Source organism: Vicia villosa, linkage group LG2 (genome assembly GCF_029867415.1).
Source record: "Vicia villosa cultivar HV-30 ecotype Madison, WI linkage group LG2, Vvil1.0, whole genome shotgun sequence".
In the NCBI taxonomy this organism is placed as follows: Eukaryota; Viridiplantae; Streptophyta; class Magnoliopsida; order Fabales; family Fabaceae; genus Vicia; species Vicia villosa.
Genome location: NC_081181.1, coordinates 212,078,824 through 212,094,186, shown reverse-complemented (window position 1 = coordinate 212,094,186; position 15,363 = coordinate 212,078,824). Strand labels below are relative to the sequence as shown.

At 35.7% G+C, this 15,363-nt stretch overlaps 2 non-coding genes across 2 annotated transcripts; both read left to right on the top strand.

Annotated features, from left to right (window-relative positions):
* Nucleotides 1-434: 434 nt before the first annotated feature.
* On the top strand, nt 435-508 carry TRNAI-AAU (transfer RNA isoleucine (anticodon AAU)). The gene has a single exon. It is a non-coding gene; the product is annotated as a tRNA-Ile (tRNA).
* Nucleotides 509-660: 152 nt separating this feature from the next.
* TRNAI-AAU (transfer RNA isoleucine (anticodon AAU)) lies at nt 661-734 on the top strand. Its single transcript has one exon. It is a non-coding gene; the product is annotated as a tRNA-Ile (tRNA).
* Nucleotides 735-15,363: the final 14,629 nt, after the last annotated feature.

Sequence of the window (15,363 nt, the reverse complement as noted above, 5' to 3'; positions counted from 1 at the left end):
TAATTTGGGACTGAGGTAGTATCTCTTGTTTTTGTAATATCCAAATATAATATACCCTTATTTATCTCATTGCTAACTCTTTGATTCTTTTCTGAATGCAATTTGAAGGTTATTAAGTGTTAAAGTTAGATTAAGGTATAATCAATTATATGTGATAAGAAATTGTTCAAAGCATCTATTGGAAACTAACTGTGGCTAAAAGGATAAAATATTAGGAGTATATTTTTTCCATGATTGAGGGAAATTGGAGATTTTAAACCTCAAATAAGAAATGAATGATGAAATTACGAATATTAACAAAAATGTTATGCTTATAACACAATAAAGTAATAGTAAATGTAAAGACATTGAGATAGTATGTGTTAAGCATGAGTTGCATACCTATATGCTCCGTTTGTTATGTATAGAATAAAAAATAAATAAAAAAAACATATGGCCCATTAGCTCAGTTGGTTAGAGCGTCGTGCTAATAACGCGAAGGTCGCAGGTTCGAGACCTGCATGGGCCATTTTTTATTAATTGTACATAATGCACATACATAATAATCTTCTTAGTATACACTATAACAAATAAATAATGAAACACTATTCACATACATAATAATCTTCTTAGTATATACAATAACAAATAACAAATAAACATATAAATAATCAAACATGTGGCCCATTAGCTCAGTTGGTTAGAGCGTCGTGCTAATAACGCGAAGGTCGCAGGTTCGAGACCTGCATGGGCCACTTTTTATTAATTGTTTATTGTACATAATGCACATAAATACCGTCTTTGACCAACCATTAATGTTATTAATTCGTTTAAATCAACCCATCTATGACTAGGCACAAAATCGTAAAAGATACCATTAAAATTAAGATAGCAACCCTCATTCGCAAGAGCGTCTGCACACTTGTTGGACTCCCTAAAGATGTGAACAACATGCACCTCCTCATGAAGATTAATCAACTTTCAAATTTGACGTAACAAGGCATGACCTTCAAAACTCGAAGATACTCCTTTATTTGCAACTGCAACAGAATCGACATTTAGCTCAACTCTTTTAAAACCTAGTCTCTAGGTGCACCTAAGACCTTCAAACACTCCCCAAAGTTCAGCAACAAAGACATTAGCAAAACCCCCTCACCAATTTCCATTCTTGTCTCTAATAACATCTCCACACCCTTCCATAACTATATCCTTGGTTTTAATTTTGTTTGTCTTAGTACATAAAATTAAATCCCCATGTCCTTTTCTATGTTGACCCGGCAGCGCCATGTCTCCTAGTCGTGGGCTGTGACCACCTTTAAGGGGAACTCACCATTTTATCTTTATCGCCGGATTCTACGACCTTACTTAATAAAGGGATAAACTCACCCACCCTTTGTGGGTACTCTCCAGAGTGTAGGCGAGAGTACTGCTCGAATGATTGGTCTTATTAAGGCTAAATGACCTTATGTGAAAATAAACATCTCGATACATAGTTCCACAAGCAAAATGAATGTAAAGGAGTGCGTACAATATCCCATTAAAGTTAATATTATCGATGTGATTAGTTTTTGGTCTAATCAAAACTCAATAATGTATCTTTATGCATTTTCATATAAGGTGTCTTTTTTATTCTCTTTCTTTTTGTCACATCAGTCGTTATGTATTTGCATACAGTGTTAGAATATAGTTTCAATATTCAAGTGTTTAAATAACACCACTCAAATTATATAAATGACATTGCATTATTTGTATAAACGATAGTTTTCTCTAGTTTTCCATGCGAACTACGAAGGACTAGAATGTATATTCACATATAATATAAAATACAGGGCCGGCCCTGGGCCAGGGCAAGCAGGCCCATAGCCCAGAGCCTCAAAAAAATTGGGGCCTCAAAATTTGAGTTTATGGGCATTGCAAAATTATTTGAAATATATTAAATATAGTACATTGCATTGATATTGTAAAGGAAGCGCTTGGCTAAGTGGTTTAGTGAGTCATTGAAGCATTTTGGGGAGCGGAATGACGTGGGTTCAATTCCCATATAAGGCCTTTTTGGAATATAATTGTTCTATTTCCATTCTTGTGATTATAAAGATTTCAAGTTTGTTTTAAAATTACAAATTAATCTATGAATTATTTAAAATTATCTTTTAAAAATATAGAATCCTATAATTAATAAATAAAGGGTAGTTAATTTTAATTTTTAAATATTTTATTATTTTGTTATAAGTTTTTTAATTTTTAAAATATGACTTAAATTTAATGTAATATTAAATAAATTTGTTATAAAGATTACTTTCTAGAAATATCATAGTAAAAACTTATGTGATTTTCATTATAATTATGAGATTTTGGTTATAAGAAATTTTTTAATAATATATCTTTAAATAATTAGATGTTAAAACTATTTTTCAATTCATAAAAAATAATTGAAAATAATTTATAATATTTTAAGAAAAAATTTCATAAAATCAAAATTCAAAGTTAATTGTTTAATTTTTTTTATTAGGGTCCATTTTTTAGTATTGTCCAGGGCCTCTAAAAAGTCAGGACCGGCCCTGATAAAATATTGTATTACTTTTCTTTGATGAAGGCTTTTTTCTTTTTCCCAATCGTAAACTTCACATACTCACCATTGGCGTGCTTTTGTTGTTGCAGCAGTAGCAATTAAAATTGTAAGTATTTATTTTTATTGTCTCCACAGGGATTAGTGCGATATCAATGTCGTTCAACAATTAATATGTTTTTATGCTTAGGTTTGCAAAGATTTTGAAAATTTAAAGTTACGAAAGTAAAAGCAGATTTGATAAAGAAAGTTTTGGAGAGATATGAGAGCTTGTCAAGATTGAAGTTCTTCCATCGATAGAATATGCATTTTACCAATCAGTTATACACAATCTAAACATTCATCAATATCATCACATATCGCTCACAGCAAAGTTAATATCTAAACTTCTGATGAGGTTTCAACCTTATTGTTTAATCGATGATGTCTCAACCTATCAATCAATATGGAAGCATTAAGAATCGATACTCTCTGTGAACATTAAACCTAAAGCTATGTCTAGCATTTAGAATCTAACAGAGGCTTATATTAGATCAAGATTTGAACCATATCTCTCAATAGCAATTCAAATCCATGGTTGAACAATGAAACCAAAATATCCTCAATATTAAATCAGGAATAGATTACAAATAACAACATGATAAGTAAAAACCTATTACATATGCATTCTCTTAATCTTAGCATGTGAACAAAGTTACTCATCTTTATAATCACGTATCACTCGTCAACACCGTTTTTTTAAAGCGTCATTGCGGGATTTTATCGATTAGAATAGTAGATGATGTCTCAATCTATTAAACAACACACAAATATTAAAATCTGATACAAAGTGAATATCAACTCTCAAATCTATTTCTAGAGTTTGGTCACTTATAGATGATAATTTTATGTCAAGTGTTTGAAAAATATTTCTCAATATTAATTCAAACCATAATAGAATATGAAAACAAAGATTAACATCTATATTATTCATAACTAGTTCACAATACAAACATTAAAAGAAATACATACTACTATGGTAAAATACTTTCAATCCCAACAATAAAGGGGGACCCAAAAAATATACGTGTTATCCTTAATCAATACAGTATGAAAAATATTCAACAACTTTAATGAATTTGGGTGGACCTAAAAAATATCTCTCACAATATCCGAGTAATTTCTTCTTCTGCTAAAGTAAACATAAACTTCATCCTCTATCATCTTAAATAAATGTTGTATCTCAGTTCTAGTATACTTCGTATCTCTTTTTGTAACTTACCCTCATGTTTATATATTTGCATGATCCGAGTGACATTCTCAGGATCTCACTCTAGCAATGAAAGAAGTATGTCTGTGGATGGAACATGATACTTTGTCAAATCAACAAAATGTTTCCGCTCATCTACAATTAGACGATCACTAAACGCATGACCTTTAAATCTATCAGGTAAACTGTGTTAGAACAAGATTTGTTCTTATCAATTATCTTAGTTTTGATGATAACAATAATATGAATTTTGCTTAAGATAATATGGTACTCTAATCCAATGCAATTTCCCTTTCAGGAAATATATAAAGAGTACGCATAATTCAGCGCTCAGAAGATGTGTCTCAAATGGTTCAGCATGCAACATCAGAACATGGTCTGGCAAGACATCAGAAGATGGTCGAAGCAGAATCAGAACATGGGTCTATGGAAGCATCAGAAGAACATGAGATCAGAAGCACTGAAAATCAGAAGATGGTATCACGCTCAGAAGCACTTCAAGGTCAGAAGATCAGAAGATGTTGTGCACCAAGCTGTTTGACTCTGATGATATTCAAACGTCGTATTCACAAACATCAGATCAGAAGGAAGTACACGTGGCAGACTACGCTGACTGACAAAAGGAACGTTAAAGCTACTAAAGGCTACGTCAGTAGACACAGCGTGAACAAGGCTCGAGGTAGTTGACAAAAGCGTATAACATTAAATGCAAAGCTGTACGGAACACGCAAAGCATTAAATGCATTCAACGGTCATCTTCTCAACGCCTATAAATATGAAGTTCTGATGAGAAGCAAGGTTAACGATTCTGCACAAAATCAACTTATATCAAACTTGCTGAAACGCTGTTCAAATCAAAACTCAGAATCTTCATCTTCATCAAAGCTCACTACATTGCTGTTGTAATATCTTAGTGAGATTAAGCTTAAACTGTAAGAGAAATATCACAGTTGTGATTATCGCTTTTAAGAAGCATTTGTAAACTCTTGAATTGATTACATTAAGTTGTAAGGAACTAGAGTGATCGGTTGATCAGTATACTCTAGGAAGTCTTGGCAGTTGGCTGAGCAGTTTGTAACTAGAGTGATCAGGTTGATCAGAATACTCTAGAGGAAGTCTTAGCAGTTGGCTGAGCAGAAAGTCTTAGGAGTGAACTAAGCCTAGAGTGATCGTGTTGATCAGTAGACTCTAGAAAAAGTCTTAGGAGTGAACTAAGCAGTTGTTCCTGGAGTGATCAGGTTGTGATCAGAAGACTCTGGAAGACTTAGTTGCGGCTAAGTGGAAAACCATTGTAATCCGTGCGATTAGTGGATTAAATCCTCAGTTGAGGTAAATCATCTCTGCGGGGGTGGACTGGAGTAGCTTCGTTAACAGCGAACCAGGATAAAAATATTTGTGCATTTATTTTTATCGTCCAAGATTTAAAGTCACACTTATTCAATCCCCCCCTTTCTAAGTGTTTTTCTATCCTTCAATTGGCATCAGAGCGCCGGTTCTAAGGTGCAAGCACTTAACCGTGTTTAGAAAAGATTCAGGAAGAGAAAAACGCTTCATTTAAAAGATGGTTGATGAAAGTGAAAGGACTATACCTACACCTGCATCTACATCTGGCTCTGCTGAGCAATACAACGGTAACAATGGTTATACTAGACCGCCGGTATTTGATGGTGAAAACTTTGAATACTGGAAAGATAAACTGGAAAGTTACTTTCTGGGTCTAGATGGTGATCTATGGGATCTTCTGATGGATGGTTACAAACATCCTGTAAATGCCAGAGGCGTAAAGCTGTCAAGGCAAGAAATGAATGATGATCAAAAGAAGCTTTTCAGGAATCATCATAAATGTAGAACTGTTTTGCTGAATGCTATCTCTCATGCTGAGTATGAGAAGATATCTAACAGGGAAACGGCCTATGACATATATGAGTCCTTGAAAATGACTCATGAAGGAAATGCTCAAGTCAAGGAGACAAAAGCTCTTGCCTTAATCCAGAAGTATGAAGCCTTCAAGATGGAGGATGATGAAGACATTGAAAAGATGTTTTCGAGATTTCAAACTCTTACTGCTGGATTGAGAGTTCTTGACAAAGGATACACCAAGGCTGATCATGTGAAGAAGATCATCAGAAGCTTACCCAGAAGATGGGGTCCTATGGTGACTGCATTCAAGATTGCAAAGAATCTGAATGAAGTTTCTCTGGAAGAGCTTATCAGCGCCTTGAGAAGTCATGAAATAGAGTTGGACGCAAATGAGCCTCAAAAGAAAGGTAAGTCTATTGCATTAAAATCAAATATCAAGAAATGCACTAACGCTTTTCAGGCCAGAGAAGAAGATCCTGAAGAATCAGAATCTGAAGAAGAAGATGAACTGTCCATGATTTCCAGAAGGCTAAATCAACTCTGGAAGACCAAGCAAAGGAAGTTCAGAGGCTTCAGAAGTTCAAGGAAATTTGAACGTGGAGAATCTTCTGATGAAAGAAGATTTGACAAGAAGAAGGTCATGTGCTATGAATGCAATGAGCCTGGACACTACAAGAATGAATGTCCAAATCTTCAAAAGGAAAGTCCCAAGAAAAAGTTTCATAAGAAGAAAGGTCTTATGGCAACCTGGGATGAGTCAGAAGATGATTCAGAAGATGAGCAGGCCAACTGTGCGCTGATGGCGACAGAAGATGACGGATCAGAATCTACATCAGAATCAGATTCTGAAGAGGTATTTTCTGAACTTACTAGAGATGAGTTAGTTTCCGGTCTAACTGAACTTCTGGAACTCAAGTCTCAGATTAGTCTCAAATACAAAAAGCTGAAAAAGCAATTTGAATTTGAAACAAAGAAGCTTGAGTTGGAGAATTCTGAATTAAAAGAAAAACTTTTAAAATTATCCAATAATGTTGGATCTCCTTCTGATTCAGAAAAATCCACTCCTAGTCTGAACCATATTCTGAAAGAATATGATTTAAGTTTCAGAAAGTTCTTATCTAGAAGTATTGGCAGAAGTCAGCTAGCTTCTATGATATATGCTGTGTCTGGAAACAAAAGAGTTGGCATTGGTTATGAGGGTGAAACCCCATACAAACTTGAACCTGTTGATGAAATGAAAATTACATACAAGCCATTGTATGATCAGTTCAAGTATGGCCACTCTCATGATATTAGGCACACCTCACATGCACAAAGTTTTCACATAACACACACTAAGAAGCATGTGACACAACCTAGGAAATATCATGAAACTCACATTAAGAATTATCATGCTGTTCCTCCTATTGCTTACAATGTCAAACCCAAGTTCAATCAGAACTTGAGAAAATCTAACAAGAAAGGACCCAAGAAGATGTGGGTACCAAAGAAAAAGATTATTTCTTTTGCAGATTCTCTTGATAACAAAGAAGACAACATTCAACATGACTTGACACCTGGATTCAAGTTGGTCTCAACACTTGAAGGGAAGAAAGATTGTCTTTCAAGTTCTTGTTCTTAAATCTGTTGAAGAAACTTTGTTTGTAGGAATTCAGAAAAGAAAGTTTATTAGTCTTGGAACCATCTGTTTTGTTTGTCTCTAAAGCATTGGTGTTTCATTCTTGTTTTTTTTTCTGATTGCTCTAAATGCTACAGAATATACAACATTGAAACATTAATTGTGGACAAATCAGTAAACATCTGTTTTGATGATAAACTTGTTTCTGATGAAACAAAGAGCTTAAGAATTTCTGCAGATACAGTTTTATCTTATCAGAAGCTGCAGAACAAAGAAGTGAACCTCCAGAAGCTGTGTATATCAGAAGTAATGGATCAGAAGATCATTCAGTCTTATATCAGCACACTTCAGAAGGAGTATTTCCAGAAGAGAAACTTGATCAACTCAGAAGCAGTGATCAGAATCTGAAGGCGTAAAGTCTATTCTTAAATACAGCTGTCATCTATTATCTGATGATGAACACGTATCTGTACGGTTAGTACAAAGCGTGCAGTTGAAAAGACGCCGACCTAGGTAACTGTATTAAATCATTTCATTTACTGTGTCCTCTCTCTCCTAATGTCAATTCTCATTAAATGCATATTGATTTCTTTTTAAATCTTTTAAATAACCCGCTTCATCTTCATTCCCATTTTTTTTCTCTCTTTCTCTCTCTGTTGTGCATTCACCTTGTTGCATCTTTCTTCAAACCCTAGTTCTTGATTTGATCACAAAGCATTATCATAATGAATCCATCCTCTCGTTCATCAATCTCTAAAGATAGTATCACTTCCACACAGAACCGTTTAAGCAAAAATGATGCTCCGTTGAAAACATGCTTAATACCCACGAAAGAACTGGAAGTTCTATGTGAATCGGCTGTGGACATCAACAACCTTAAAGCAAATGGCTTTCAGTGTGATGCAAGAATCCTTGAGCAAGGATGGTCTAAATATCTTGATAGATTGGTTGGTCCAATCTATCCTGAACTTGTAAAGGAGTTTTGGGTACATGCAACAGTTACCCCAACTGCCATCATTTCATTCGTGCTAGGGCATGAAGTGACTATCACTGAGAAACTCATCAGAAAGCTGTACAATCTTAATGATGAAGAAGGTTGGTCTGAGTTTCAACCCCATACAGTTGACTGGACTTTAGTTGAAAAACAAATCTCTACGGTTGTTGGAACTGATTCTCATTTTACGGGCAACTTAAAGCCTTTTTATAAAGTATGGGCTGAGATTATTCTGGGTTCTCTTCACCATAGAAAAAAGATGCGCTGCTCCTCCTACATCAGTCCGACTCACAAGTATACTCTTTTCTGCATTGGCAAAAAGATAGAGATCAACATCTCCCATATTCTATTTGAGAATCTGAAAACCTCTATCTTTGAGTCAAGAGAAGATGAAAGGGCGAAGTATCCTCATATTCCAAGAACAACCATTCCTTTCGGAAGGATGATTTCAGACATTCTGATTGAAAGCAAAGTGGTGGACTCCATCAGAAATCGTAATGCCTCGCATTTTCTTGGAGTAACTCAAGGTCCCATCTTCAATGGTGTTGATCTGTTCGGATTGGAAGTCATTAAGAATGTACCTGTTATGTGCACGAGCTTTCCTGACATTCTGTCTAGAAGAATTGCTGTTAAAGGGTTCATCTCTCTGTTTCATAAAGAACTTGATCAAGTTGTCAAGTTTTACTTGGAAGATTGCGTGAGGAAGCAATCGGATGTTGATCCTGCTTGGATCCGTGGCAGAGTACTTCCGTCTAAAGAGGATATTCTGAAGAAGGATAAGAAGGAACGACAGGCAAGGTTAAAAAGAAAGGCTGAAGAAGATGAGGCTGAAAGAGCCAAGAAGTTGAGGGTCACCTATGATCCTGACAAGGTGGACTCTAAAGAACGAAGAGATAAAAGGATCAGAGATTCCTTTCGCAGAACCAGATCTTCTTCTTCTTCTTCTGTACAAATCTCCAGAAATGTCCTTACTCCACCTCCTTCTGTCCCTAAACCATCTTTCCAATCACCTCCATCTGAACCAAAAGTAAACTTCACTTTACAAAATCCTTCTCCATCATCCTTCTCCTCTCCCATTCTAAACCCCACACCGTTGAGCATTCTTCCACCAACTCCTTCTGATAATTTCCCCTCACCAATTCCCTTTACAAATACTCCACCCTCTCCTCACTCCATCCCATCTGACACTCCAACCTCATCAATCATTCTCTCAGATATCCCCTCCTCCTCAACCACCGCACCTCCACCTTCTATATCTCATCCATTACCTACCAGAAAATCCCAACCCTACTGTCTTCTCTATCCAGACTACAAATTTACCTTCAATCCGCTTGAACCTGAACCTTCTACATACCTGGAACTCTTCAGACATGAGGTGATTAGTAGTCTAGACCTTCTGAAGGATGCATTCCTAAATGGTCTGGATGATGTTTCTACAAGAAATCTCTGGAGAAGATTTCGCAAGGATTTTCAAGTAGAAGCAATGAGTGTTCAGAAAAGACTAGTGGCTGCTGCCCCTGGTTACCCTGGTTACCTTCTGGAGGAAGATAATGGTATATACTACCATCCTCTCAGAAATTGTGTTGCTGCTGAGGAGAAGCCCTTTGTGGATGAATTGGAAGTATTGAGACTGGCTGCTGCAATGGAAGCAAACCCATGCAGGGACATGGTTATCTGGATTCCTGAGTATCCTGTTCTGCTTGGAGACTTCAAGACCTTATTTGACTTTCTGAGGGAAAACCCTTCTAAGAAAGACCCTAGCTTGGTCATTCCAGAAGTTGTTGACCCACCAGAAGTTGAAGGTCCCTCTGCTCCAAGGAATCTAGCTGCCATTCTTCAGGCACTTGAGAATGGCAACTCGGAAATTCCTGCTGCAGAATATGGAGATGCTTCTATGCAAGAAGCAGATGCTGAAGATCATGTTGCTAAATCAGACCCTGTTGAGGACATCCCAGCAAATGATACTTCTATGGAAGCTGCAGATCATGTTGTCATTCCTGTGGTTGAAAGCGGTGAAGCTTCATCTGATGAACCTTCTCGTCTTGCAAGGACTCTAGAAGCGATTCAGAGGAGACAGGATGAGCAAAGCTCACTCAATGACAAGTATGATGCTTTCATTGAAAGGCAAGAAGGACACAACAACGATGTTAAAGAGATGCTGGCCAAGATCTTATCAAGACTAGGGCCATCTTAGTTTGAGTCTGTGGTGTTTCTTTCTTTTCTTTGCATCTGTTTTGTTTCTGTGCATCTGATCTTTTCATCTTGTACTTTTGTACCCATTGGTTGAACCTTAATGAAATCATCTTCTTCCTCCATGTGTTCTGTTTTTTTTTACATCTGAATCTTTTTATATATTCTTTTTGATGTTATGACAAAAAGGGGGAGAAAGATAAATGATAAATGATTTGATTAAATCTATCAGTTGCTGGGTAAAGGCTCCCACACATTCACTAACAAGAACTGCAAGTTCTATATGGTTTAAGTGTTTTGCAGGTACAGAGAAGTGAAGTGAATCTTCAAAGCAAACACTAGAAGCAAAACCATGGAAACTGAAGCAAGCTGAGTGCTGTCAAGCTTCAGAGATCAGAAGCAAGAAAGAAGAATGAATCAGAAGCACTGATAATAGAATTTGAATATCATTGTCTATCATGTTATGACAAAATTCTATTTGCCCTGATACATATAATGTTATGGCTCTGATACATTATTTGCTCTGATACATGTTTTTAGCCTAAATGCTCTGATACATTTGGCTCTGATACATATCATGTATTTGAATATACATTTTATGTTCTAACTCGTTCATGCTGACTTTTGTCGTTTAGTTTTTGTTCTGTAACATTTCAGGATGTAGAGATGCTCAGATGATGCTCTGGTACATTCAACAATGTTCTGATACAAATCTAGCATGAAGTGATGTTGGTAGACATTCAAAGTTCTGAAGCTATCCGAGGGAAGCAGAAATCAGAAGATGTGAATGTTCTAAAAGATCCAGTAATTCAAGTTCTGAAGCTGTCCTGAATGGAAGCAGAAGTCAGAAGCTGTGAATGTTCTGAAGATCAAAGAAATTCAAGTTCTGAAGCTGTCCAATGGAAGCAGAAGTCAGAAGCTATGAATTCTCTGAAGGCAGAAGCTTATATGATCGTCTCTACCGAAATAATCAGGGAAGTCTTTTATCAAAGTTCTTCGAGTATTTATTTCAGGGGGAGATTATTTATCTCAGGGGGAGATTGTTAATCTCAGGGGGAGACATATTCATATGCTTATGCTATAGCTGTGTAATTTGTCTTTTGCCGTCTACTCTTTCTGATCGCAAATTCATATCATTTATATATGTTTTTGTCATCATCAAAAAGGGGGAGATTGTTAGAACAAGATTTGTTCTTATCAATTATCTTAGTTTTGATGATAACAATAATATGAATTTTGCTTAAGATAATATGGTACTCTAATCCAATGCAATTTCCCTTTCAGGAAATATATAAAGAGTACGCATAATTCAGCGCTCAGAAGATGTGTCTCAAATGGTTCAGCATGCAACATCAGAACATGGTCTGGCAAGACATCAGAAGATGGTCGAAGCAGAATCAGAACATGGGTCTATGGAAGCATCAGAAGAACATGAGATCAGAAGCACTGAAAATCAGAAGATGGTATCACGCTCAGAAGCACTTCAAGGTCAGAAGATCAGAAGATGCTGTGCACCAAGCTGTTTGACTCTGATGATATTCAAACGTCGTATTCACAAACATCAGATCAGAAGGAAGTACACGTGGCAGACTACGCTGACTGACAAAAGGAACGTTAAAGCTACTAAAGGCTACGTCAGTAGACACAGCGTGAACAAGGCTCGAGGTAGTTGACAAAAGCGTATAACATTAAATGCAAAGCTGTACGGAACACGCAAAGCATTAAATGCATTCAACGGTCATCTTCTCAACGCCTATAAATATGAAGTTCTGATGAGAAGCAAGGTTAACGATTCTGCACAAAATCAACTTATATCAAACTTGCTGAAACGCTGTTCAAATCAAAACTCAGAATCTTCATCTTCATCAAAGCTCACTACATTGCTGTTGTAATATCTTAGTGAGATTAAGCTTAAACTGTAAGAGAAATATCACAGTTGTGATTATCGCTTTTAAGAAGCATTTGTAAACTCTTGAATTGATTACATTAAGTTGTAAGGAACTAGAGTGATCGGTTGATCAGTATACTCTAGGAAGTCTTGGCAGTTGGCTGAGCAGTTTGTAACTAGAGTGATCAGGTTGATCAGAATACTCTAGAGGAAGTCTTAGCAGTTGGCTGAGCAGAAAGTCTTAGGAGTGAACTAAGCCTAGAGTGATCGTGTTGATCAGTAGACTCTAGAAAAAGTCTTAGGAGTGAACTAAGCAGTTGTTCCTGGAGTGATCAGGTTGTGATCAGAAGACTCTGGAAGACTTAGTTGCGGCTAAGTGGAAAACCATTGTAATCCGTGCGATTAGTGGATTAAATCCTCAGTTGAGGTAAATCATCTCTGCGGGGGTGGACTGGAGTAGCTTCGTTAACAGCGAACCAGGATAAAAATATTTGTGCATTTATTTTTATCGTCCAAGATTTAAAGTCACACTTATTCAATCCCCCCCTTTCTAAGTGTTTTTCTATCCTTCAAACTGTGGTTATGAAGTCCACATTTTACATAAATCTTCCATCTCGAACCATATTTAGACGGTGTTAATCTGATTTTGAATAGACAAGCATACTTTTTAGTAGAACTTTGTGTTGCACTATGTGCTTTCTTGTATTTCTCACCTTTATCATAACTAAATATTAATTTGTGGCTTCTCTCTCTTTCTCTCTCCCTCTTTCTCTCTCTCTCTCTCTCTCTCTCTCTCTCTCTCTCTCTCTCTCTCTCTCTCCCTCTCTCTCTTGTTTTGATATCTGAACGAGTAATGACAATAGTCTCTTTATGTCTTACCCAACCTCCTTAATCCACCTTATTACCTCTTCTTGTGTAGTTAAGAATGAATCTGTGGTATCTACACGTGATTGATTTTTATCGCATATATCTTTAATGAGATGTCCATATCTGTGAACCGTAAAAAGTAAATAAAAAATACATACGAAATTACTTTTAGGTAAGTAATCTAAAGAACAAAATTGAGAAAAAGTCAGAATTGTTATAACTAATATATCCGACGATCACTTATAATGCTAAATAACATTGTTGCAAGTTATCCGATAAACAAAGATACATATTGGTATACTTGAATAATAAGTTGTCTAGTAAATACCAATACATACTAGATAACTTGATTCAAAGTAACCCGATGAAGAAAAAATATGTATCAAAACACTAAAAGTAAAATAATCCAGTAAACATATGTAGGGGGTGGAGATTCACCCATTTTGAAAAAATTAAATGAGAGAGTAAAAATTCAATGGTAAATAATTTGTTATGTAAAGTGAGTTTTTTTTAAAAAAAATTGTAGGGACAAAAGGATAAGTGTAGGATAAAATTTTCTATTTAAAAAAAGTAAAATATTATTTGGGCTTATAACAATCATTTGGAAGATTGCCCTCACTTTATAGAATTTAACTTCCGGACGCCCGCCAAAACACACCAAATCACTTTTTATAAGTGAGCCACCCCCCATTTGTAAAAAAATAGTACAAAAGTTAACCTCCATACTGATGGAAAACGCGTATGTAGGTTAAATTCTGAACTAACCCTTGGACTCATTTAGAACTCTTGTTATTGTATTTAATTCTAAACTATTTGTGAATAATACGAAAGTTAACTTATGAAATTAGCAAGCGGGAAAAATGAATAAAACACCATCTTCTATGTGCTATTCATTTCATGATCATACCACCATACTTCACCATAATCCCAAAACCCTCCAAAATTCTCCTTCTATTCTCAATCAAGTTTTGTACTTCAAAACCACATCGTTCTACTTTTTTCACATCAAAAGGAGCAAAAGAAGTTAGAATTTAAGGTAATACACATGTATTTTCTTCCTCATTTCTTGTAATAATCTGGTTTAGCTGGTTTAAAATGAATGTTGTGCACAAAAGTTAACTTTCGTATTGTGTTGCATGTAGTTCCAAAAGTTTAATTTGAGATTGTGTTCAGGTTGAATTTAAATTTTATTATGTTATTACTGGTTGCGACAATGGTGCACCCCGACGTTGTATCCAAATGTGTCTATGGATGTTAAATTAGTTTAATTTTGAGTCTGACTCTGTACCAAAAGCTATTGTGTCTATGGATGTTAAACAATTCATGTCGAGGTAGATGTTGGTAAACAATTTACAAATAAACAAAATTTTGCTGTTCGTGAGCATATGCTCCACTGGATCGGCACGGAGGTTGCAAATTTGGGGTTCAACATTATAATTGGAAGGTAAAATTCTAGTTTTGATAGAAGACCAACATTTATGATAATGAGATACGAAAGAAGTGACCGTTATATAAAATATATTCAAAAGTTGAATGAGATGACACCAGTTCGAGGAAATGTAAGTGCCCTTTTAAGTTGTCTAGATACCTTAAGGTGAATAACACATGGACATTTAATATGGTTTGTGATATACATAATTATGATTTGTGTTACAAGTTAGTCAGTCATTGCATTGTATTTTGCTTTAATTCTGAAGAGAATGATGTTGTTTTTAACATCATATTTAACATGGTGTAACCCAAAAACATACTTGCAACTCTGAAATCGAAAAAACCTCATAATGTCTCTAATATTAAGCAAGTATATAATTTTTGTGCCTGAAACAACAAATCCATAAGAGGCCCAAGAAATGAAATGCAACAATTGTTGGAGCTTTTGGATGGTGATCATTATGTATCTAGGTATAGAGAGTGCGAGAATGGAGAAACTGTTCGAAATTTATTTTGGACTCATCCTGATTCCATTAACCTGTTCAATATATTTTCCATTGTGCTAATAATTGATTCAACGTATAAAACCAACAAGTACAAGCTTCCACTTATGGAAATTATTGGTGCTACTTCTATTGAGATGACTTTTTGAGTTGGGTTTGCAGTTTTGGAAAGTGAAAAAGAGGATAATGTTACCTTGACTTTAGAGGTATGTCGGACT